Source organism: Centropristis striata, chromosome 15 (assembly GCF_030273125.1).
Source record: "Centropristis striata isolate RG_2023a ecotype Rhode Island chromosome 15, C.striata_1.0, whole genome shotgun sequence".
Lineage (NCBI taxonomy): Eukaryota > Metazoa > Chordata > Actinopteri > Perciformes > Serranidae > Centropristis > Centropristis striata.
The window spans coordinates 9,144,263-9,170,329 of NC_081531.1; the positions used below are offsets into that span (position 1 = coordinate 9,144,263).

General features: G+C 38.3%; 1 protein-coding gene across 2 annotated transcripts in view; it reads left to right on the forward strand.

Moving 5' to 3' along the window:
• The first annotated feature begins 7,982 nt into the window (after positions 1–7,982).
• camkk1a (calcium/calmodulin-dependent protein kinase kinase 1, alpha a) overlaps positions 7,983–26,067 on the forward strand; it is a 93,610-nt gene continuing 75,525 nt past the window's right edge. For both annotated transcript variants that reach the window (XM_059351140.1, XM_059351141.1), the window contains exon 1: positions 7,983–8,547. The gene's annotated coding sequence lies outside the window, so the exon portion shown is untranslated. The remainder of the gene's footprint in view (positions 8,548–26,067) is intronic.

A 26,067-nucleotide genomic window follows, 5' to 3' on the forward strand; every position in this document is an offset into this window, starting at 1 on the left:
TGTTGTTGTCTTCTTTCTTTTTAAATATATATATATATATATATATATATATATATATATATATATATATATATATTTTATTATTATTATTATTATTATTATTATTTTAAGTGTTTAACAACTCTATTCAAAGATTTGTGTATTTTAGACTTAATATTATAAAGTAATGTTATAATTTGGTCTTTTTATAATGTTATGTCACTTGTTTTCTGGATTTTGTAGTTACTGCAATTTTTATATCATTATTCCTATGAAATAAAGCAAAATTGAAATCAAAAACTTTGTCACAATATAAAACAGACATCAAGGAGTTAATTTTAAGTTATAACTCAATTTCAAACAAAAATGTAGTTACTGCAGTTATGCTTTTTAGGGCAGTATAAGATTAGAGAGTAGTATCATAGGTAAAATGTGAAGTATTTCATCTATGCTAATCACCATGTAGCTACAGCGAGTGGAACATTGGCTGACAGGTGTGGGGTTACTTTTAACACAACTTAGCTCCAGTGAGAACCTAACACATTTTCTCTATCTGTCTTACTCCTTTTCACAGCATGACAAGACATCTGGTGAGAACAACTGATCACAGTGTATTGCACACGTGCTAAAATTTGCATCAAATGAGCATGAAAAAGACAGAAAGGTCTATCTGTCTGTCTGTATAACGCTGGGCAGATATGCAATAAATGACAAAGCTTCAGAGAATGAGCTTCCACACAGCTGCCCTCCTGTCACTGCAGGGAAAAAAGTGTCAACGCACAGCAAGAGCATGACTCAACTGAGGCAGCAGACTGACAGGTACAGGTTAGCGAGTTAGATCTTCCTATGGATTGGTCATCACTGTATGTGGCAGGGTTTTTTATGTTCATTTGTCGTTATTCTGTATTCTTTATTCTTCTTGCTACAACTTACTCCAGTAGTGGGGCAGGTTGTAACAATGAAACTGCTTTTATTTGACATCAGTTATTGAATTTTGTTACACTAGTGTAGTGCTAGTAGGAAGTATGTATTCGTATAGTGGGAGATTATAACACAGAAACGCTATCTTTCTGTCTGTATTGTGCTTAGCTGTCAGTTAATAAAGTTTTGTTTTTACTGTTTTCAATGGATCAAACTGAGGCAGAAGAAAGGGCTTAAATCTCCGCTTAGCATGCTAATCGTGTGATAGCACATTACACAGTATGCTGCACTAAAAGTACATTAACATGAACCCAATTAGCTAATATACTATATTACATGTAAGTATATCATATCAAATGATTATGGGCATTACGCTGAGCAACATGAATGTCATCCCTGAATTACATAATAATGCAACATAAGAAGTGAATAAAGCTAAATCTTCGCTTAGCATGCTAATTGCGCTACAACAACATCTGCAACTCCATAAAACACTTACTTTTCATAAGGTACCACACCATCCAGCACATACACATTGAACATTGATATTCGCTGGAAACTTTTCAAATATTATTGGAAAATCGAACCTTGTAGCGCACTTTAAAACTCCTAAAGATAGATAGGCTAAATAGACTTACAGATGAGATGAGTCAGGGTGTAAATCCAGAGTGAATTGTGTTACTGACCAGGTGTAGGCCTATCACACAATGGGGCGGAGCTCCCCTAAAAGGCGTCCGATCCGAAACAGTGCAATGCCGCAGCACGTCCTACGTAAATAATGATATGCTATGCGCAAGCCACATACGAAACGGCAGAAACAGATATTCCCTAGACACACACACACACAGACGCTTTTGCTTTTATAGATAATTAGTTGGAGAAGTTTCAAATATTGCTATTTGTAGTAGACAAATAAGAGTACTTTATGTGAAAAGTTGACAGATTTGACGCACAATTCAACGTGTTACAAGTGAAGACAAGAGTGAGAACCACATTAGGGAGACTCCTTAAACGACCCTAAATCATACAACAGTAAGTTGTTATATTGTATTTAACGTCATATACTAGTTTATATTTCTACTTTGTTCTGTCAATACAGACAACACTAATGATCATTGCTTATCACAGCACACTGTTTACCTTTATTAGACTCTGTGCTATTAATCATACCCTCACTTTGACTTGTAATGTGTCACTTTAACTTTAACAGTAACTCTTGTCTTTAATCACTCTTGTAATCTACTATCATATTAGTTGAATTCTTCTTATTTGGTTGTATATACCTCTGATTCTATTTGTTTTTTTATTTGTACTGTTCTGTACTTATTGCTGCCTCTGTTCTGCTGCAAAATTGAATTTGAATTTTCCCTCTGGGGATCAGTGAAGGCCCGTCTTATCGTATGTCTAATAATAGACTGAAAAACTTCCTGTAATTGAACTGGGTGTTTTGGTAAAGTCACAGCAACATATCAGAACAGTGGTAGTATGGAAATAGAATATAATATCTTTATTATCATTGTCACATGTTCAACGAAATTAAGTGCATTCCTTGTCAGTGCAAGATTTAAAATAAATACATAAAAGAGATCATTAATAAATAGTAGAAATGTAAGAAAACAGGAGAAAAAATGTATGCACAACAAACAAACATAAGCAAAGAAAAGAACATATCAAACAACTACATTACAAGTTACATACAAGTCCTCATGGCATCATTTAAGGCCTTGATGGCTGAGGGGTAAAAACTGTTTTTGAGTCTTATTATTCTTGCTTTGTGTGTCCTGAACCGTCTGCCTGATGGCAGCAGTTCAAACATCTTGTGTCAAGTCCAGGCGGCAACCTCCGGGTCTGAGCAGGGAGGCAAACCAGGAAGTGCCTTAAGCTGCATTCTACCGAAAATTCCAGCAGGGGGAGCTAAGTGTAGCTGCAAAAACATTTCTGTCCATTAATTTCAATGCAAAATGAGAAAACTTTTCACTTGATTATTACCTCAATTTTTTTTTTTAGGACAACACTATGGTCTCAATCGCTAGTAAAAAAAAAAAACTTCTTTAAGACAATTTGACGTTAATAGTGTAAATAATGGCCCAATTTAGAAGAAAATAGAAGATAAAGAATCGTATGATTTGGGGCGTGGCTACCTTTGATTGACAGGTCACTAACAAGGTGAGCCGTCATCAGGAGAGAAGCAGAACAATGCGTATCCACGGCAACGTGTCAATAACGCTGTTCAGTTTTCTGAGGTAAGTAACGTACATTTTGTTTTTGTTTTTGCCAAAACTAACATCCCAGTTAATGCTAACATGAATTAGCATCAACTTCTCTCAGTCAGGTTGAGGTGTAGAGAGGCTGTAGTCAGTGATCAGATCCCTCTCACTCCTCCACAGTCCAGATATGGTCTGCTCCCCGTATCGGAAACAAGATGGCGACACAAGATGGCTACGAGTGTAACGCTGAACTCGATGCTTCCAACGGGCCACAAACCAATGGGTGACGTCACGGTCACTACGTCCATTATTTCAACCTGGTCTCACAGAAATCCGTGAAATAGCCACGGATTTGCTTAACTCAAAATCCGTGGAATAGCCACAGAATCACTCAAATTTCCGTGAAACTGACACGGATTTCGCTACAATGCAAGTTAATGACAGTCATATCCCGTGGCTATTCCAACATACAAAGTGATTATGTACATTCACTGAGTGAATATTTAGAAAATAAAACATATATTTCTCGCTAGAAATGTGATCAAAATCCATTTTTATGCAGAAACGAAGTCAAAATATTGATTTTTTTCACTAAAAATGAGAGAACTGTCCGCCATGTTTTTTGTTCTGACCGGCGGAACCTTGAAAGTCACGTGACTTGGAACAAACCAATAGGAACAAATATCCATGTAATAGCCACAGGATATGACTGTCTTTAACTTGCATTGTAGCGAAATCCGTGTTTTTCGTTTCTGCATAAAAATGGATTTTGATCACATTTCTAGCGAGAAATATATGTTTTATTTTCTAAATATTCACTCAGTGAATGTACATAATCACTTTGTATGTTGGAATAGCCACGGGATATGACTGTCATTAACTTGCATTGTAGCGAAATCCGTGTCAGTTTCACAGAAATTTGAGTGATTCCGTGGCTATTCCACGGATTTTGAGTTAAGCGAATCCGTGGCTATTTCACGGAATCCTGTGAGACCAGGTTCATTATTTATACAGTCTATGGTCAAGTTATGCACTATATTTTGTGCTCTCTTTAGGCAGCGAGCACTGTAAAGTAAAATGCTTGGATGAGGATTATTTGACAATGAATATTGTTATATCTTTGCTGATTACAGACTAAAAGATTAGACACTGAGTAAACCTCGAGGCCCTGGACTTTGTGCAGGTGAAATAACAAGACCTCTGGGACGCCCACACAAGTTATCATTAAAGTCAAACCAGGATAAAGTTCTGACAGCAGCAGGAGTCACAGACCTCATAACGATCCGTCTGATGTGGCCGATCTCACTATGCACATACAAGGCTGTGTGCCGCTGATTTACACTGTGACTCAGTGATATGAGAACAAGCAGAGGCTGCTGGCTCTGCTGCGGACTCTGCGAGGACACACATCTAAAAAAGTGCCTTGAGACAGAAAAAGCTGGAAAATACTTGAAATTTTAGGGGGACAGTGCTGTGAGGGAGGACATTCTGCCTCTTATCCCACAGTGTCAGCCAGCGCTGTGCTGTGAGGATGAAGCGGTTGCCAAGAAACTACATGAACTTACGATGAACTTCCCTCACGGCCACGACAGGGAAGGCGAAGTCCCCACTAGAACCACTGAGGAACAGTTTAATATACAGTCCAGTGGTTGTTTAAGCTACTCAGATACTGTACTTACTTAAGGATTTTCTTTTCATGCTACTTTAGACTTTCGACTACATTTCAGAGGGAAATATTGTACTTTTTACTGCTCTGTATGACATGAGGATTAGTTCTTTAGCCGTGTAATTTCAAATAATCAATTAGAAAAGGAAATGGCAACTATCTCGAATGCCAAACGTTTGATGGTTCCTTCTCAAATGTGAGGATTTACTTGAGTGGATACATTTTTTGTTCAGTTTTTTGTTTTGTCTAGCCTTTGGTCAGAGAAAAAAGACAATTTGAGGGTGTATTTTACAAACCAAAGAATCAGTCTCTTCATTTATGGAATAATGCATAAAATAGCTAATATAAACAGTCGTGGAGAGCTGATATCTAGCCATTTTCCATGGTTTTCTTGATAAGAACAAGAAATCCATGGAAAATGGCTAGATATCAGCTCTTAAATTAAACTCTTAAAAGCTATTGTGTATGTGTTGTTATCATTATATTTGTCCAAACAAATGTACCTTTAGTTGTACCAGGCATTAAAATTAACAAGAAATTGAAGAAAACAATGGTATAATTAATAATATTATATATATAATATATTTTCCATGACAATATATATATAATAAATAAATAAAAAAGGAAAAAGTTAGCCCCACTTCATTAAGTAAAACCCTAAAATGCTATTTAATGGGTCAGCATTATAATAATTATAATGAAATAGTAATAATCTAAGAATAATAGTTTTTTTTTTTGCGTTGAACATTTTTCATACTTTGTTATATAAAAAGTTGGGGTATTCTGTGTGTGTGTGTGTGTGTGGGGGGGGGGGGGGGGGGGGGGGGGGGTTCTGTTGGATTATGAAACATATTTTATACAGAGAGACTGAATCATGTTGACATAGACCTGCTACAATAGTCAGCATGTGTTAGTGTCCTACTGACACACACTCCATCCCCATACAGTTGTTGCTGTATGTTACATCAGGGGTCCGGGTCCCCCTGAGGGAGGCGCCAGAGATCACAGGAGGCATGCAAAATGTGTCTGCTATGAGGTTATGAAGTTGTCAAAAATAATATTTGTGTATGTTAAATAAAAAAAAAAAAGCATAATAACACATGTGATGGAATCATGGAATTATGTATAAACTCACTTAGAAACATATTTTGCTCAGCATTTTAAAATATTAGCCTATTTTGAAGTTATCCATCGCTGCTGAGGAAAGAAGCCATGGGTAAATATGGGAACACATGTAAAATAATATATATATACACACTACAGGCCAAAAGTTTGGAAGCAACTTAAATGCTCTGTTCACAATGGCTTTCTTAAAAACCAGTATGGATTCTTTGGATTTTTGGATGTGTTTACTGCATGATCATACTTTACCTTTATTGAATTGAACCATTTTCCTTAATTGACCTTTAGGTATACATTGATATTACCAGACCATTGCTGAACAAATGTTAAGAAAAGAAAAGAAAGTCTTAGTTTTAGGGTTGAGAAGATTCGGAAGAGTCACAACTTCAGTGCAAAAGTAAAAGAACAAATCACAGTTTGAATTATTCACTTTAGCTCTTTGGCTTTTGAGAGTTTGCCTATAAAAATCCAAACAACTCTCAACAGTGTTCATATCTCTGACAAACTACCACAGAAATGGCTCAACTTTAAGCAGCTGAGTAAACAAACAAGAGTACAGATTTATACATTATAGAAAGAAGGATACACAAAATCTAAGCAATAAAAACCCAGAGACTTGATAATTATAGTAAAAAATGTGTTCTAATAAGTGACTCTTTATATAATAATCACCTTTATTTTGTTGCAAAGCATAGCAATGAAACTATGATCTTTTTTTTTTTCTTGCTTCCAAACTTTTGGCCTGTAGTGTGTATATATATATATATATATATATATATATATATATATATATATATATATATATATATATATATATATATATATATATAACCATGGAGTGTGACTGGTCTGGAGCACTTGCTTGTGTATTCTATGACTTCCATTGAATATGAATAGGGTGAACTGTGGACTCAATGCAATATTTGTCTGGACTTTTGCTTCAAAATGTCAAAAACATGTCAGAGACTCTATGCAATGGGAGACTGTTGTAAATATTTACATTTCAAATTTCCATAAAGCTGACATATTTTCTATTCAGTAGGATATCTGGACTTAGGATGTTCCTGGAGGCTTTAATGGTGTTCTACATGACTTCCAGAGTGAAATTCAGCCTGAGCTTGGATTGCCTTCACAGGGCTTCCACCAGAATTTGATTGACATTGACAAAATCCTCTTTGTACCAGGCTGTAAACATGTTCATTCAAGCTGTACAGTTGACTCAGTTATGGAGCATATATTTGGTTACTGCTATATTTGAATTTCCCTTCCACTCAAAAATGACTCAAACGTATGGTTACCTCATTTGGATGTGTCAAAATGCAGAATGATGTCTGTGTACAGTTTGACACTTGAAGGCTGTTTTTGAATTAATCTGTTTCTCACCTTCAGTCTGAGTTTAAGGTGTGAAGGGAAGAGCATGCTCTTGTGATATCACAACTGGAAACCGGTTATGGTGTAAGTGTGAAACCCCCAGAGGGAAAATGAGTAGATGAAGCAGAATTTTTAACTAGGTAACTGACACAAATCATCACTCCAAGCAAGTCTTAAAACACAAACGGTGAGGACATTTAATCTTAGTGTATATCTAGCATCATATAATGAGAACACAGAAGAATGGCACCAATGTGACGGCTCTTTTATTTCTCTCTGAATCCAATCTCCATTATGTATCGCTCCACTGGAGCTGCTCAGCGTCTAACAGTACTGCACTATAATTCACTCTGAGCTGTAAATGTATGTGAATCTGAGGTATAAGCAGCACTTCTCAGCAAATATCCCTATGGGGAAATAAAGGTTAAACGTATCTATCTGCTAATGTAATTGATTGCAATGGCCGTAGCTGATTTATTTATTACCTACAACATGTTCAGTGGGCTATGGAGGAGAGGAGTCAGTAATTAGATTGTTACCCTCTGCAGTCACAAATGACCGTTCTGCTTATCTTCACTAATTACTGAGACGTTCATTTCAATTTTTCCCAATTGGGAAATAGAGACAAATGGCCAGCAGGGGCGCTAGCTGCGCTCCTGCTGCATTAAGCCATTGTTTGGAAAATGCAATCTTTATTTAAAAGCAGTATGGAGAGTTCTATTAGAAATCTAATTTAATGCATGCATAGTGCTGTATTTAATACTATAAATGAGAAACGGTTGTAGAAGTACATAGTAATGGCACGGTATTGGTCATGCAGCGGAAACAGGGCGGATTTTAGGACCCGTGGATTCATTTCTTGTCGAATAATAAAAGTTGGGGTTATCCGTGTGCAGTCGACGTGCTCCAAAGCGATCTAAAGTGTGTGAGCGGCTCTTCTTCTGCACATTGCAGTGGTGCACCAAGAGCCAGCTGCGGGCTGTGTGTGTGTACACTCAGCCGCTGGGTGTCTTCACTGGAGAGTGGGCTGCTCCGTCCGTCCGCGTTTTCCGGAAGAGAGGGTGTGACACATGGGACACATCTCAGGTCAGCAGCTGATCCTGCCACACTTCTCGCACAGGAGCGTGTCCGCGTAGTGCGAGTCTGTATTAATAATCGGCTGTGAGTAGAGTGAATCAAACAGGCGCCGTGCGTCCGAGCGGGACACCCCCCTCCTCCTGCTGGATCCCGTCAGACTGGAAGGCTTTAAAGGGGCTCACACACGCCCGAGCACTCATTTGGGTAAGTGAAACTTTTAAGATGATCTCATCGCGAGTGCATTAATGTTTAGTCATGGCTCGCGCGGGGCTTATTGGTGTAAATATGGGGAAGTGGAGCTGCTTGTGCATTGCAGATGGATGTCAGTGCACGTGTTTCCCCGCCGTGTTTTATTGTTGTTGTTCGGCCACACCAGGATATTGACTGCTCTGCAGTTGCACTGGATTTTAACCACTTTACACAGGCGCGCGGGCACGCACTTTGCACCGTGGAAGTGGAAGGTGCAGTAAAATGCACCTCAATCATATGCCATAGATCTGTGTCATGCACCTGTCGTAAAATGCTGGATCCTCACACCCCATGTAGGACATTTAACCGTAGTGCGTTACAAACTGGGGTTCGGGGTCCAACCAGGGACCTGTTAAGGAGACCAAAGTGGTCTGCAATCAATTTCGGATCTTTCCAGAGTCAAGGGATTCAACCTAGGGCTGGGCGACATAGCGATATAGAAAATATATGGATATAGTTTCATTTTTTTCCTTTCTTTATATATAAATCCTATCAAAATGTTTTTTCTTTCCTTATATATAAATGCTGCCCTTTCTAGGGTTTGTCATATGTAGTTTTTGTAATGTTCGTTATTCTTTTCTCATATAAATATACTTATTTCAGAAAAAAAGATTGGCCTATTTTATTTCATAGGCTATTTTTATTTAAGATATTTTTATATTTAAATGTGCACTTCGTGGACCCGTTTTTTAATTTTTTTTTTTCACTTAAACGGTCTCAATCAAACTCATTTGCTCTCACTTTGCGATAAAAATATTGGGATATATATCGTATATCGATATTCAGCCTAAATATATCGGGATATGGCTTTTGGTCCATATCGCCCAGCCCTAATTTAACCCAGGGTGCAGACAGGGCTGTCTGCTCTGATCCCAGATCTCCACCTCTGCTGACCTATTATCATGAGTTTCCGTGTCTGAGGTGTCTGACATTAAAACAACTGCTGAAATGATTATTGATCAGTCAACAGCAAGTAATTAATTAACAGCAACACTGCTGGTTATTGATTATTCATATACAAATGAGCATGTGCTGGTTGCAGTTTCTCAGATGTGAGGACTTGTAACATTCTCTTCTGCTTTTAATATTGAAATTTGGATATATTTTGTGGTTTTGGGCAGTTAAGACAAAATACATTTTTTAGAGATTTCCCAGCTCTAGTTAACAGACAGGAAAATTATTTAGTATTTTGTTGAAAAATTGTTAAATAATTAACAGGAAAATTAGATTTATGATTAAAAAAGTAGGAATAGGGGTTTGTTGTTTACGTTGGTGTGTATGTTTTATCTGTCAGTATGACTGTAGTAGTAACTGTATGGTTGTGATTTAATGATGGTTGTTGTGACATCATTGGGCATCAGGGTTTCTTATGTTTTAAAGGGAAAGTTCACCCCAAAAGTAAAAATCCATATATTTTTATTCTTATCTATAGTGCTATATATATATGGATCAAGGAACTATATGTAACTATAGCTGTTTTCAGACTGGAGGAACATTTTCATTTTTCTAAGAACCCTCCTTTTTATTGTGTTCCGACAGTAAGAAATAGGAACTGTCATGGTTCTCAGAACGCCGTTTTGAGGAACTTTTTCATCTCCTTTTTCAGGGTCGGCACTTCCAGCACAAGAGGAAGTGTATGTGATGAAAGTGTCTGGTCTGTATTGTGTATAAAGGCCTGGAGGCATAAGTGTTCATTTATTGGTCAGACACAGTCAATACACCACTGGTAACAGTCACATCAGTGTTTCTATTGGTGGTGTGGATGCAAACAGAAAAAAAGTAAGCAGGTCTTGGGGGAGCTCCCCAGTGGGCACTTCCTCTCAGGGAATTTCCAGAAAGCTTTGGTCCGAAGGCCTTATATGTAAGCTGCTTTATGTAGGAAGTTTTTGAAATGTAATTTTTTCTATGTACCATATAGTTCCATTACATTTGAGAGAATAAATGTCTCTACGGCTGAACGCTCGACACCTCACGACGAAACATTTTAGACTGATCAATAGAAATACATGAAAGAGAACAAATGTGTATTTTTTTAGTTTGGAGTGAACTTTCCCTTTTAAGCCATAAAAATCCAAAACAAACATGTCTCTCACTGCTTTAGAATGACTCTGTGTCCAACTTAAACAAGCGATAGCTTCGTGTCTGCCTCAAGTGGTGCTCATTGTACCCTGTTCAAGTCGTCTAATCCCTCATTCATGAGACACAGGGCTGAATTGTTCCTTTGAATTTACTTGAAGGATGACTTCAAAATGACTCTGCAGCGCTGCACCTTCAAAAACAGCGAGTACATGAATGACATGCAACAAATGACTGTAGCGTCCCTTCTTTTTGTTCCTAACCCCTGATGAATGACTCGAGTCGTCTACTCAGCAAAGAGAAAGCAGTTTCACTTTGGTGGGTTTGCTTTAACGGTGTGATGATATTTCGAAACTGCGACCGAATTGGCTTGAGGCTGCGTGCAATGTTGCTGAGCAGTTCAACTGCCCTCGTGTGCATTCATGTTATGTTTTGTAAGCAACTTTATCAGCGTTAAAAGCCAGCAATGGGCCTGTGACAACACAGGACACAGCAACAACACACTGTAAAAAAAGATAAACAATAGCTACTCAATAAAATTGAGGCAAAAGATTGCACGCAATATTATTAATTAAATCTAACTATGTTACAAGTTGAGTTAATAACTTAACAGGAAGTGCCTGTCAATTAAAAACGGACTTATTCTATTGTGTTGGATTCATTCAAAATTCTCTTGATTTAGAATTACATACACATAAAGATTATATTTAATGTGATCAAATAAGTAGATTCCATCTCAAACATTTTTATATTAAAGATACTTAAACAACTGCCTCAAAATCAAGGACACATTTATATTTAATACATTTTATCAAATATATTAAGTGAAATGAAATGACTACAGAATAATTTATTACAGTGCACAGAGTCACGTGGCTGCGTTGCATTTCATCCTCTTGTACCTCTGCAACTGCTGAATCTTGCAGCAAAATAGCTTTTTCTCCAGTTATGTGAAAGGAGAAAATAGATGACAAATTGTTTCCATAAATGTGCCAATACCTGTTCTTTAACAATGGATTTTTTTTTTTTGCCTGGGTGTGTTTTCCTCTGAAGAAGGAGTGAAAAGAACAAGTTTCAACTTGGTGTAACGTCCTATTGTATTTGCATGTTTTCTGTGGTTTGCATGTTGCAAATTAGCAACTTCAGCATCACTTCTCCTTCCCTTGCCCACTTTTTGTTGCTAAATGTGCTGACGGCTGTAACACGTCTTCACGTGGGCTTTGGTAATCATACCAGAGCGGCGACCCAGCTACTGAAAAAGAGGACATGTCAACAGCTCCCAGCTCCTTCAGACCCTCTGGGAAATCACTTGAGTAAGGCGGAGGGGGGAAGAAATCAGCATCGTGTGTGTTTATGTGTGTTTGTATCCTTGTGTGTATGTGTGCAGGTTTTTGTGTATGCAGGTGTGGCTACGGTAGTGTTGTTAAAATATGTCCCAAACAGTTTAACGTGGAGTCTGGACGTCATTCGCTCATCATTATGTTAGCAACAGCTGAACTCAGAGAACAAACAGAGGCTTCTCTTACTGCAACAATTTTGACATCATACTGATTGATTGTGATCACTGTCGAGCTACCATCTGCAGGAAGGGCTTTTCTTTATACAGTGAAAGTGAAAGACCCATGTGTTTGTTCAGTGTGTAAGGAGAGACACTCCAGGCTGAAACATTTTTTTTTTAAGATTAAGATGCTTCCATAACATGTTTTCTTTCAGACTAGTGGGAAGAAAACATCCAAAATACACATTTAGGTATTCATGTCACTACATGTCGTTGTCTGTTTGCGGTAGGTTAGCAGTAGATTTCTCCTAAATTCACAGTTAGCATTAGAAAATGTCTCATTTGCATATTTCATTCAACACTGAATTTCAGAAAACATGTCATACAAAAGATAAATGTCTTAATCTAGAGAGTCATGATGATTTCTGTTAGTTTAACATTTTACCCCATTCAAAATGTATGGAGTTCTTATACAGTTTTCCTTAAAAAAATATTTTTCTGACTCTGAGCCAAAAAGTTCTACTTCAGTTGCACGTAGATACTCCAAACTTTCAAGTTTGATCCCCATCTGTATTCTGAAGCTTCTCACCGAGGGGTTTGTTTATGCATCATTCATAACCTGAATCATAGAACATTTTATTCTGAATTTATGCAAAATTTGTTTTCAGGATTATGGGGTGATAACAAGATATATCTGAAATTCCTTCTGTGAAAACCTTTGACTCTAATTTGTCAACAAATGTATCCAATGGTCATATTTATGTTCTGGAAATGTATTCAAACTCTTGCTTATTTAATAAAACAATGCATAATTTTGCATATTCAAACATAAAATTCCAGAAAATGTATAATACAAAGAATAATTGTCTTCATTTAAGTAAAGGAAGTTCCATGGTGATATCTGTTTTTTGCCCTTTTCACCTAGAATGCCTGTCCTTAATTGCTTGATGTATGCCCCTTCATCATCGTCATCATCATCATCAGTTTGCTGTGTGTGCGTGTGTGTGTGTGTGTGTGTGTGTGTGTGTGAAATGCACGAGCACTCAGGGTGGATGAAAATTGAAATCAGTGGGTGACCTTGGCCTGTGGGCTTAGGCACTGGTAGGGTTTGCTGCTTTAGTGTTTATCCATTAAAGGTATGAGCGCACTGAAAAAACAGCCTTTAATTAAAACAGAAAGTCTGCTTTATTTTCCTTTGTTTTTGGAGACTGCAACCTTAATGAGTCATATAGAAAAAAACCTTTTTAGGAGAGCGGTATAAATACTTTCACAGAATAGTTCCCCTCAGAGATGTAATGTGTGACTGAACTATGTTTTCCACACCAGAGTGTGAAGACGTTCAGCCCGGTGGAATCCACAGTGAAGAGCTCTTTATTTGATGTCTGACAGACTTTTATATTGCAGCTGTGGGAAAACAGTAGCAGCTGTACCTGCTGTGGTGTTTCTGTTACAGAGCTAGTACTGTGAGCTCGGTGTCCGCCGCCTCCTTTGTAGAATCAGCCTTCAATTCCTGGAAGTTTTCAAGGTGTTTGTGGAATCGCTTCACTTTAAACACAAAGTTTACAGTGAAGCAAGCAAGGATTCTGCCTTACCGCATTGAGATGACAGATAGAAAGTAGGTTAACAGTATTGTGTAACCAACATGGTCTCACAGGAATCCGTGGAATAGCCACGGAATAACTCAAATTTCTGTGAAACTGACACGGATTTCGCTACAATGCAAGTTAATGACAGTCATATCCCGTGGCTATTCCAACATACAAAGTGATTATGTACATTCATTGAGTGAATATTTAGAAAATTAAACATATATTTCTCGCTAGAAATGTGATCAAAATCCATTTTTATGAAGAAACAAAGACAAAATATTGATTTTTTTTTCACTAAAAATGAGAGAACTGTCCGCCATGTTTTTTGCTCTGACCGTCGGAACCTTGAAAGTCACGTGACTTGGAACAAACCAATAGGAAAAAATATCCATGGAATAGCCACGGGATATGACTGTCATTTACTTGCAATGTAGCGAAATCCGTGTCAGTTTCACGGAAATTTGAGTGATTCCGTGGCTATTCCACGGATTTTGAGTTAAGCGAATCTGTGGCTATTTCACGGATTCCTGTGAGACCAGGTTCTGTGTAAGGCCATGTCGTTATATGTGAAGGGTTTTTATCTTCCATGTGTTTTAGTGTATTAGAGAATCTGCTGAAGCACCACATAATTGAGCTTTTAAAGTGTGTTTTGTAGCGTTTTAACCCATTTAGGCCTAAAACGCCTGGAAAAAATGCCTGTAAAGCCTCTGGCCGATTTTAAAATAACCCCCTACCTTAAGTTTTTCTGGAAATCCAACAGTAGTGTTAACGCTTCCTACTAAATAATAGATTTTTCAGCCTCTGTAGCAGATAGAAATTAAATTCAAAAAGTATTTGAGAGCTTATACCTGTTACACCTGATCTCCCTCCGCTATAGTTGTCTTTCGCCATGATTTCAGTTCTGGAAAAGTCCCATGTTGCATTGCGACACTCATATTCTGATGCATTTCATTGGCCAAGAGACCGAAAATAAGTGGGAAAAAACTACAGATACTACAAAACGACATATCCGTTTCCCGGTTTTAATGGCAGAAATGCGGTAATGCTTTCTCAGCTTAAATGGGTTAATATCAGCTCATCACAATAACATCTAAAAGTAGATGAAGTGGACTTGACAAACTTGATCACTTGAAGTGGGGAATGTTTGTTTGGCAGAAAGGACATAATGATTTAAATATTAAAGCGTTTTTACTGGGATGCAGGAAATATCTTTGGATTAACAGACATGTTTTTCATAATAAGTCAATAGGAAAAAGTCTTTATGGGCCCAGTGACGTCATACGATGGACCCAGAAGTTGTAATTCCAAATGGTTTGGCCACTACATCAAATTGTCTTCAAAGCCTGGCGCTGTTTCCAGTAGCTCGCTCTCAGATTTATGGCTCCTTCTGTCCAATGCAGAACTGCCCTCAAATGCTAACTTACATTTAAATTCTCTTCACGCTTCATAAAAGGAAATAAAAACTATTAAGATACCATCAATGTTGGGCATAATAAAACACTAGACATTTTTGTGGAAACTGCCTCTAAACTAAACAAGACTCCCATTGAGTTTTTCCAATTCCAGAAGTTGTCCAACATTTGGAAGAACATCATAACATCATAGCCTATAAACATAATTTCAAATACCATTTTGCTCACAGTGTTGGGTATGTGCTGCTAGCAAGTTAAGCTGCCTGCCATTTGGACATTTTGCAGGACAGATTGTACCAAGCCCCCAGGAAGAGTACCAAGCCTTTTTGACCTCGCGGCCAAACAGAATGATTAAAACTTGCCTGTCCGTTATATGATGCCATTTGGCCCAAAAATACTTTTTCCCATAGACATGTGCTGTGAAAGAGACATCCATAAATATGCAGATCTTTTTTCCTAACCTTGGGGAAGTGGTTTTGGTGCCTTAATTTAACTATTTTACAGCATTTACAAGGTTTTAAAATCCGTAGTTGTAACTATGCTGCCTTCAGATGGAATTTGTGGATTTGTAGATACGACATGTAGGTCGTGTACACGGGTGGCATGCTGAGATAGATTAAGATTAAGATTAATTACTTTTATTAATCCCACAATGGGGAAATTCAACCTCTGCTTTTAACCCATCCTTTTTTAGTGAACGCACCACGCAAGGAGCAGTGGGCAACAACAACATGTCTAGAAGCTACTGAGGCTAACAATTTAGCAAGCTAGTGAATGGTTAGCAATGTTAATGCAGGAAATGCTAATGTGTATTGGCCATTGGATCATCATTTCCCTCAAGACATTTTGTATTGTAAAATTACGAAGAAAAACTATACGACTAAAATAACAATATATTGTCTTACCAATCACCGAAAACTAACAATCAATCAATGACCTTTGCCATTTTCTGAAACCGTCAGCATACACGTCACAGCTCATAAAGTCGGAGCTCTCAGAATATTTTTCACTTCTGAGGATACTCATCTCGTAAACACGGTATACACAACCCAGTCCGAAGGCTCCAGCAGGGCACACTTGCAGCCGTTACATGTCAACAATGTGTTACAGTCACAAGTGAGTTGAAAACGCTGCATTTCACGACATCTTTCATTGTGTTTTTTTTTCCATTCATGTCAGTTCAACATGCACAAATGAACAAAGGTCCATCCGTGGCAAACATGTTAGTCCTACCCAGTGGTGGAAAGTACATTTACTCAAGTACTGTACTTAAGTACACTTTTGAGGTACTTGTGTATTTCCATTTTATGTAACTTTATATTTCTACTATATTTTGAGGAAAATATTGTACTTTTTACTCCACTACATTTAGCTGACAGCTTTAGTTACGTTTAGTTTCAGGTCGAGATTTAACATAAAAACATGATCAATTTAAAGTGATTAGATATTTTTCTAATTAAACCTCATAACTGTATGTTAAATAGATAGAATTAGTCCTATATTTACGAATTAAAACACTGCTTTTAGAAATGCATCAATAGAAATAATCTAATAATATGTTTAGAATATTTTTAACAATCAGAGTGGGTCCATTCTGCTTAACGAGTACTTTTACTTTTGATACTTTAAGTACATTTTGAAGCTGATACTTTTGTACTTTTACTTCAGTAAGTTTTGAATGCAGGACTTTTACTGTAGTGGAGTAATTTCACAGTGTGGTATTAGTACTTTTACTGAAGTAAGAGATCCGAATACTTCTTCCACCACTGGTCCTAACTCAGCCTCTACGAAAGGTTCTCCTTTGTCTCTAAAAAAAAGATAAAATTTGAATTGGACTACAAAAGCTTTACATATGAACCCCTTCATGAGAATACATTACACCTGCTAATCATCACCAGGTTAGCATTGTGAGTCAATGTGAGTTTGTTAGCTTCCTGACACTAGCATTGTAACACCCGGCTGTGTCAAACAGAGCCTCACAAAGCTACTAGCATGGCTCTTAGTCAAGCTTAATTGATGTGAAAAGAATGTATCAAAGGCAAAGTCAGTGGAAAAATGGGGACCCTGCTGTAATTGAGCTTTCACACTTACATTTTTGCATCTTATTCCAAATACGATTCTAATGTCACCCACATAAAAAGAAACATAATTATGAAACTTGAAGAGAGACAAGTCTGTTACAAATGTGTGTTTGTACAGAGTCGACACATGAACACGTTTCCAGGTCCTCATTAGTTCGTACTGTGCCAGGCGCTCATACCCATCTGCATATTAGCCTTCATTATTCCGAGCACGGCCAGTAAGGACTCTGGAGGTTCTCAGATCTTTTAGTTAACCTCATCCAAGCACTTCTCCCCCGTTCTCATTAGCCTGTGTGTGAGAGACATCAGCAAGAATGAGACACCCACTGGGAACCTACAGCAGTTAATTTCTTTTATCAGAACATCATTTCTAAGAAGTCCAAATCTGACAGTAAAGAAAACAAAGTATCCACCAACATGTTCCTGTTGCTTGATTGAGTTATTAGACCAACCTGTTGCTAATCTGTCCTGTATTTTGTATTAGGGCTGGGCGATATGGACGGACCAAAAGTCATATCCCGATATATTTAGGCTGAATATCGATATACGATATATATCCCAATATTTTTTATCACAAAGTGAGACCAAATGTTCAGTTAAAGCCAAATACGACATGTCACAAGTAGTTTTATTGAAACCGTTTATTTAAGTGAACATAAATACTGTATAACAGGAGTACCTTTTAAAAAAATTAAATCTCCATAAAGTGCACATTTAAATAAGAAAAAATATTTTAAATAAAAATAGCCTATGAAATCTTTTTCTGAAATAAATATATTTATATGAGAAAAGAATAACAAACATTACAAAATAACTAAATATGACAAAACCTAGTAAGGGCAGCATTTATATATAAAGCTGCTTGCCTGGAGCAAGGATCACAGCACAAATTTTAACTATATCGATATATGTAATATGGTCTAATTCCATATCACATTTTAAAAAGTATCGATATATTTTCTATATCGATATATCGCCCTGCCCTATTTTGTATGAAACTTAATTTTTTTTAAGCCTTTAATGTTAAATATCTAACAGTTTCAAGACAAATAAGTTAATCCTAAACACGCTTCAAGTGTTAGATCTGAATGTGGTATAAATGCCCTGGCAGCTGAAGATGTTATTGTGCTACATGTTCCCAGAGCCCTCCTGTTATTTCCATATGGCCGGTGAGCTTACTGAAATAATTGATGGCTGGTTGAGTGTGTGTCTTTCCTCTAGAGAGGCTTGTCTGTGTGCTGTCCAAAACTCTTCCTCAGACCCTGACACCAGCTTTTCCTTGGTGGCCACTTGTCGCAGTAGACTCCTCTGGGTTTACTGTAGACAGCCTCCCTCTTTTCCAGGTCACCTTCTTGTGCTACACCATTTCTCTTCCTCCTGGAGGGGAAGACAAAGTGCAGAAAGATATTGATTTTAGCTTAAAAAATAAGTGGATTATATAAAAATGGTAAACACTTGAAGTGGATGCCCACAGGCTGTTTCAGTTTGCCACCCAACCCACATGTGGCAGCTATCTAATACATACAGTAGTAATAGGGTATGCATTAACAGATGGTATTTTATTTGTTTACATCTGATGCGATGGTGGACTTATTTAATTGTGTGGGTAGTTTTTGCACAATGACCAGGTGTGAGTTGCACACAACAGGGGGTGTGTGGCACGCTCTAGCTTCTATATAAAGAAATGAATTAATGCTAAGTCCATGTAGCTGAAGGTGTCAACTTTGTAGAGATTTGATTAGCAATTTGGATGCAGTAAGCACTAGAGGTGGGGGAATCGATACAGCGCGGTATCGCAATATTTTGCGTGGCAATATTATATTGATTCATGGCCGCCAAGTATCGATATTTAGTGTTCTTTAAGCGTCAGTATTTTCACAATTTTTCCCCCCTGAGGCTGTAGTGGGCTCATATTTAGGATATATATATATATATATATATATATATATATATATATATATATCCTAAATATGAGCCCACTATATATATATATATAATTAGGAATATCCTGAATAGATGAAACTAGAAGATCTAAGGAATCTAGAGGCACTATGTGCGTCAGGATATCATGTCGGGAAATTGTTGAAATAACGCTGCAAATTAGACTTTTTTTTATGTTTCATTCAAAAAAACTTCTTTGACTGAATACTTTGTTGGTCAGTCTGTGGGTTTGACTCATTGTGGAGAAATAAAAAGACTGAAGTGAGATGAATAGACTGAGAATTTTCTCTTATTGGACAAAACAATTCTTGATTGAATTTAATTTTGTGGACACCAAATGCAGTTAAACAGTTGCATTATATTGTATCCCAATACTCACCATATCGCAAAATGCTTAAAAATAATATCATATTGTGACTCAAGTATCGGGATAAAATCACACCTCTAGTAAGCACTGCATCAACCAGGTTGTTGGAATAAAATGTTGGCATCGTACGTTCCTACAAACCTCAGGTACTTTGGATCTCGAGGTTTCTGAACCACAGATTTGTGACTCAAGATTTCTTAACTCTGTTCTGAACCTGTTCTCCACATTTTCCCTAAATGTCACAAAACAACAAACTGGGTTGCAGTTTTTGTGATTTTGTGACAGTTATATTTAGGCCAAAATGACTTGGTTGTGTTTAGGCGAAAAAAATACTCGAATGTGTTTCGACAACAAAAATGCATGTTTATGGTTAGGAAAGGGTTAGGGTTATGGTGGGTTACTACTGGATGCAGTTTCAGTAAAGATTTGAGAAAAAAACTACTGGATGTAGTAACATAGGGATGTGTGATTGTTATTTACAGGTTAATTAAAAAAAAAAAACCCTAATAGATTTCACACGGGACATGATCTCCAGTCTCTTAGCTGAATGTCCAGTGTCTGCTGACCCATCCAACCACCCTCGCCTCACCCACATCCCTCTGCTGACTGTGACTCTTGTTACCAGGTGACCAGCCTGGTTTGCCTCATACCGATTCCTAGGTGTGCTGAAAGCTTCTCACATCAACATATCTGTGGTTTGCAGATATGTACAATGCCAAAATCTTTTTCCTGGCAACCTGGCTGCACTGATCTGTAACGTAACTGGGTTCATTTCTGGCTGCATGTGTATGCTTGCTTAAATGAACTGTAACCAATGCTGAGCTGTGAACAATCGGTGCACGGATGGAGAATGTAAGAGGACACTGCGGCCCAGCTATCAGCACTCAGGCCTGCAGGGCTGCATCCTCTCTTTGGCATTAGCAATCGATGGGACTGGATGCTGTCGCCTGGCAAAGCTCAGTGTTAATTTATTATTATATCTATTTCTCCAGTAGCCCCTGTGTCGTGACAGCATAAAAAACACTAATTAATACATTTGAAAAAGGCTTTTCCTTCCCTATTTCTATAAATTCTGTGTCAAGTGGTGGTGGGGGAGGCTCTGGCACATTGTCTACTAGTGCTCAGCAGTGACAGCGTTGCTGGGGGAGGATTCACCTCATGAGTCCAAAGGCAGGTTTGAGATTTCAGTGTGTTCTGCCAGCTAAAGAGAAGGAGCTTAAAGCTTCTCTAAGATCTCGGCTGACAGTGTTCTCTTCTTCAGTGTCTCTTATGACATGCTTTACTATTTCTGCTCAGGTCTTCTTGCAACAGGCCGGTAGAAATATCCCTTTGTGTGGATGATGGAATTGCATGAAAGAGCGGAGCTGGTTGTCTTTCTGATGAAACCCTGGAGGAGTGAGCAGCAGAATCTGACCCAGGGCCAGCTGACACCAGTGCTCTTTTTTAGAGAAAGCAACCTATTTTAGTGAGCAAACTGTTCTTCACATCCAATCCAGTTCTGGAGAATCGGCCGACCTCGTCTCCCCTCTCCTGGCTCCTGCATCTAAATTTCTCTTTGTAGCTTGCACCAGAGTGGAGAAAGAGAGACTCTTCAATGCTGCCGCTACCATTATTGATGAAGGCAGAAAGAGGCTCACTGCTCAGAGGGCTGAGATTGTTGCATTTTCAAGAAAGAACTGGCACTAGAAACATAACTGGTACATGAGATGTGAGGGAAATAAAAAGCTGCTAACATTAGTCAGTAATTGCTGTCATAAAAAGTAAAAAAGCCAGCTTGTAAAAATGGAAAGTGCTGTGTACTACAAACAACAACGAGACCTTTTATAATGCAAAATCTAAGCGTCTTTGAATGCCTAGAGAGGACAAAATAATATTTCAGTAACAGCCGGAGAATGTTCTGACATCATGCCGACTTGATTGAGGTCCGACCAGCACTCGAAAACCCAAAGTTACTGAGTTTAAAGTTACATAAAACAGAGAAAAGCCAAAAATCTTCACATTTATCAGGCTGAGAACAACATTTTAGGGGCATTTTTGCTTGAAATGTTACCAGTGTTGCAGATTTTTTAATGAACTAATGGATTAATCGGCCGAACCAATTGTTGCAGCACTAGAATTAGGACTTCTGTAAAGTTGTGATGTCACAAATATACGGTATATTGTTAGAAAGGGCTCCTACAGTGCAGTTACAGTCATTCCCCGGCTGCAATGACAGTGCAAAGACACTGAGAATGCAGATGCACAAGACCCCAAAACACTGACCAATCAGAGCAGAATACAATTTTTCAGGAGGGGGGACTTAAAGAGACAGGCGCTTAAATGAAGCGTTTCAGACAGATGTTGAATACAGGTATGTTCAGACAGACAGTGTGAGAAATAAATAATGTTTTTTCGAGATTAAAACATGAAAACATGTTTGAGTAGAAACCCCAAAATACAAATCTGAACCTGAAAATGAGCAGAATATGTCCCCTTTAATGTTATTATTTGCCAGTGTCACACCTCATAATAAGATACTTAACTGAGGATTTTCAGTCAAATGATCTGTAAATAATGTAAATAATGGTCCTCTCTGTCTCTAGTGAGTAACAACTTTAGGATGAGTCACCAGAGGGCTGCTGGGCTAAACATTGGCTCCGTCTGTGATCCCAGCAGCTTGCTAATGGCGATGCCGCCGTAGTCCTCTGCCTGTGACCTTTCCCCAAACAGAGAACACAACCTCAAGTCTGATTTTGTTTCTAAGGGGTTTGTTATTTGAAGAAAAGAAAAAAAAAATCAACCACCAACAGCAAATTTAGGAACCTGCACCAACGAGATAAGAGCTCAAAAAAATTAACATTTTGTTTTGATGTTTAAACGCCGTGAGAGACAGATAAGCTGTTCATCCTCTTTTTTTCAGCGATGATTCTCTCAAATGCAGTTCAGAAAAGGAACTCACAATTTATAAAAAATGAATGCTGATTAAATGTGGCTTAACATGAAGGGACAAACAAAGTCACAGAGGAAGTGGCTATAATAAGTCACATCACTATTGACTGCAGCTTTTGCTCACTTAAAACAAATGGCTACGACACAGCAAGTGTAATTATGTGGGTAATTATGTTCATTGGGTCATTATCCACAGTCAGAGAAGCGAACATGATTTTGTTAGCCATGTTGCTGTTTTTCGACAGCTATACTATAACCTGCACCTGCACGGCTTCACACACACAGTCGGGTCACACACCATTAACACACACACATGTATAAGGAGGGTAAAACACCTGTGGCTATGTGCTGTGTGACGAGGACATCTGGGTTCACTTAGAGTGTCTCTGTAAATCAGCCTGACAGCGTGAGGGGGTAAGCACAGGTATAAAACAAGCAAGGGTTATTTAGTAAAGCATCTGCTAAATGACTAAATGTAAATGTAAATGTAGTTTGTTATTTACTTTAGTAGATTTTAATTTTTAATAATAATAATAATAATAATAATACATTTAATTTATATAGCGCTTTTCTAGACACCCAAAGATGCTTAACAGGCAATAGACATATGGGTCCATGACGTGATCTAATCCATTGTCAGTTGGTGTAACCAGTATTTTTTTTGCTGCATAAAAATCTGATATCTATATCTATATGTATACAGGAAAACAAAAGTGAACTAAAATGAGAAAAAAATACAATCCACGTTTACATTGCAATATTATGGTATATAACAAATTTTACATAATTTGTCAAAACTTTAGAAAAAAAATGGTTGTTTTTAGAATATGTTCTGCTCAATATTGACAAAATGTGTAAATGTAGAAATACTCAGAAATATGTTTTTTAAAATGAAGTAATTGTATGCATAAGTCCATTTAAATACACTGTAGGTGGAAAAAGTTAAATATTCTTTAAAAAAAAAAATGTTTAAAAATTATTTTGTGGTTACACCATTTGACATCTTGCCAACCCTTATTTGTCACTGACCCATATACATAAACATACATACAACAAACTTCAGATGGAGAAGCAGTGAACAAACAGCGCCAGCGTTCTCTCACATCTGAACAAAGAGATATAGCATAACATGGGGAGAGGGGAGGAGCAACATAAGCACATAATACACTTTACAACATGTATTGGAGGTGTGGGTGGGGGATTAGAAATGCTAGATGTTTACACCTCAGCAGTGGTTTTCACACCAAGGTGTAAGCCAAAATCTCAAGGTACACCTGTATTCATATCAGTGTATAGCCTCTATAACACATGTAATCACTCTTATCACTGTGTGAATGTTTATTTTTCTTCTTTACTTTACTGATGTATTGCACTCTAGTAATCAGGGCTTTACACTTGGACATGGAGTAACCAGCCAGAGGGGAAAAGTAGTCAGCTAGAGGGGTCCAGAGGGCATGCAGACCCTGGACTTTCACCAAGGACAACGGGCTTCGTGTCCCATGTGAAAACAAACGATGTGGTTTAAAGATCACTGAACGCGTCACTTCCAGTAGTTGCATCGACCTTGTAACTACATCACTTCCAGCATTTACGTACATTTATTTACTGTTTAAATTGTCTTTTATAAAGCCTCACTAGGTTTTGTAGCCTGAATTAAGTGAATCTGCAGCCTTTTTTTTACAACTGTGTTTATGTATAATGACGTGTTTACTTTTATAGTGGTCTGCGAAACGCGATATGAGCCGTTTCTGACCAAAGGCTCATATGGGTCTTTATGGGTTGTTTCAGCAGGTGCAAGTCATGTCGACTGCAGTCAGAGGCACTATTTACAAGACGGGTGTTTTAAGCAGCTAAGCCACAGCGTCTCCATCTAACTCTTGTGCCTGCAACTGCTTGACAACATTAACCACGTGTTTAAAAAAGCAATCATTACATTTAGGTATGAGGACATGATGATCTCCTGCTACCGGCAGCATGACATTACTTATTGTTTGGATGCTTTTGGCTGAGCTTTTGTCCAAAGCGACTTCCAATAAGTGCATTCAACCTGATGGTACTAGCCTTAGACCACAGGAACAAGTATATAACTTTTAAGAGCCAACTGTAATCACTACAGGAGTGCTATACACTAAAGAAGAAGAGCAGCAGGCACTCATTTTGGCAATAGTGCTGTGAGCCATGCTGCATTAATACTGTATGGTCACAAAATTCAACGGCACACCTGAACTCGTCTCACCATTTTGGAAGCACTGCACTAGAGCACAGGATCTCAGAGTTACCCACAAACTGAGTACTGCAGATACTTGCCTCTTGTTCACTTCAGGGGCTAATACAACGTTCACTTCTGGAGCCAAACTTAATTTGCATCCATGCATCACGTGGAGTTCAATATTGGTGAATTTGACCTAAAAAGTCAAAGCCAATAGCAAACAAGTGTAATGTGGTTGACCCCACTTGGCTGTCAAACAGACTGCAAACCACCTTATTTCCGTGTGGGTCACAACCTGCACAGCCTACATTAGGCATGGATATTTCCTTAGCAGGTGATGGTCTCTCATCTGCATTTGCAGCTGTGTGACAAAATGGCACATGCCACACACATGCAGCAGGACATGTACTAAAGTGCACATGGGTGGGACTTAATTTTCTGCTTAGGATGCTATTACTCCTCTATATTAGTGAAATCTCACATATAGAACCTTTAAATCTCCAGATTAAAAACACGCAATGTGTGCTTATGATTTATGTTCAGCACTTACTCAGATAGTATGCACGATTACTGCTGAATCTGAGGAGTGAACGCTGGACTATTGTCTGTCTGAATTAGTCGATAAGATGAGAGTAAGCAGCAGCAGGTTTCTAGCAGCGACTAGGATGAATAGAGATCACTGGGATATATTCTGCCTCTCTGAGGGATTTAGAGGGCACTGAGTATCACTCCCAGCGGAAACGATAGATGGCTTCTCATTTACAGCAGCAGCAGATTAATCCTCTGCAGGTTCACATCATCACAGATTTCCGGCATCGTGATAGCAAAAGCTTTGAATGGGAATTTTGAGGGTCGATGGAAGATAGGCTGCTGTGTTTCTTATCTATATTATCTTTGAGCCTCTCATGCGATCCCTACTGGACTCAGCCCAGTTCTCCTAACTCCTTCTAAAAATAGAGGATCAACTAGTAGCAGATGCATCTCGAGGACAGAGGACAGATGGGTGGGACAGAGGGTGGAGCCACAGAGGGTGGAGCCACCACCGACGGCCCGCCCCACATGAAAATATGTCGCGTCTGCCAGTCTGTTTTCATGTGTGTGTTGTCTGGAGGGGGGGTGATCATGGGCCGGTCTGTCCTTGTTAGAGATCCTTGTCTAGCGACATTTCTAGGATTCCAGGAAGGTCAGCCATGCTGGAAGCTGCAGCTCATTGTCTCTGTGTGAGTAGAGGAGGAATAATTGGCTCACCCAACTTGTCAGTTTGCACTCCTATATCCCGTGTAATCCTGGGTTTATTATTGCCCGAGGCAGCCAACCTCAGAGAAGGTGGCCCTGAATTTGGTTCTGATTGTTCCCGAGTGTATTTCTGTCCAG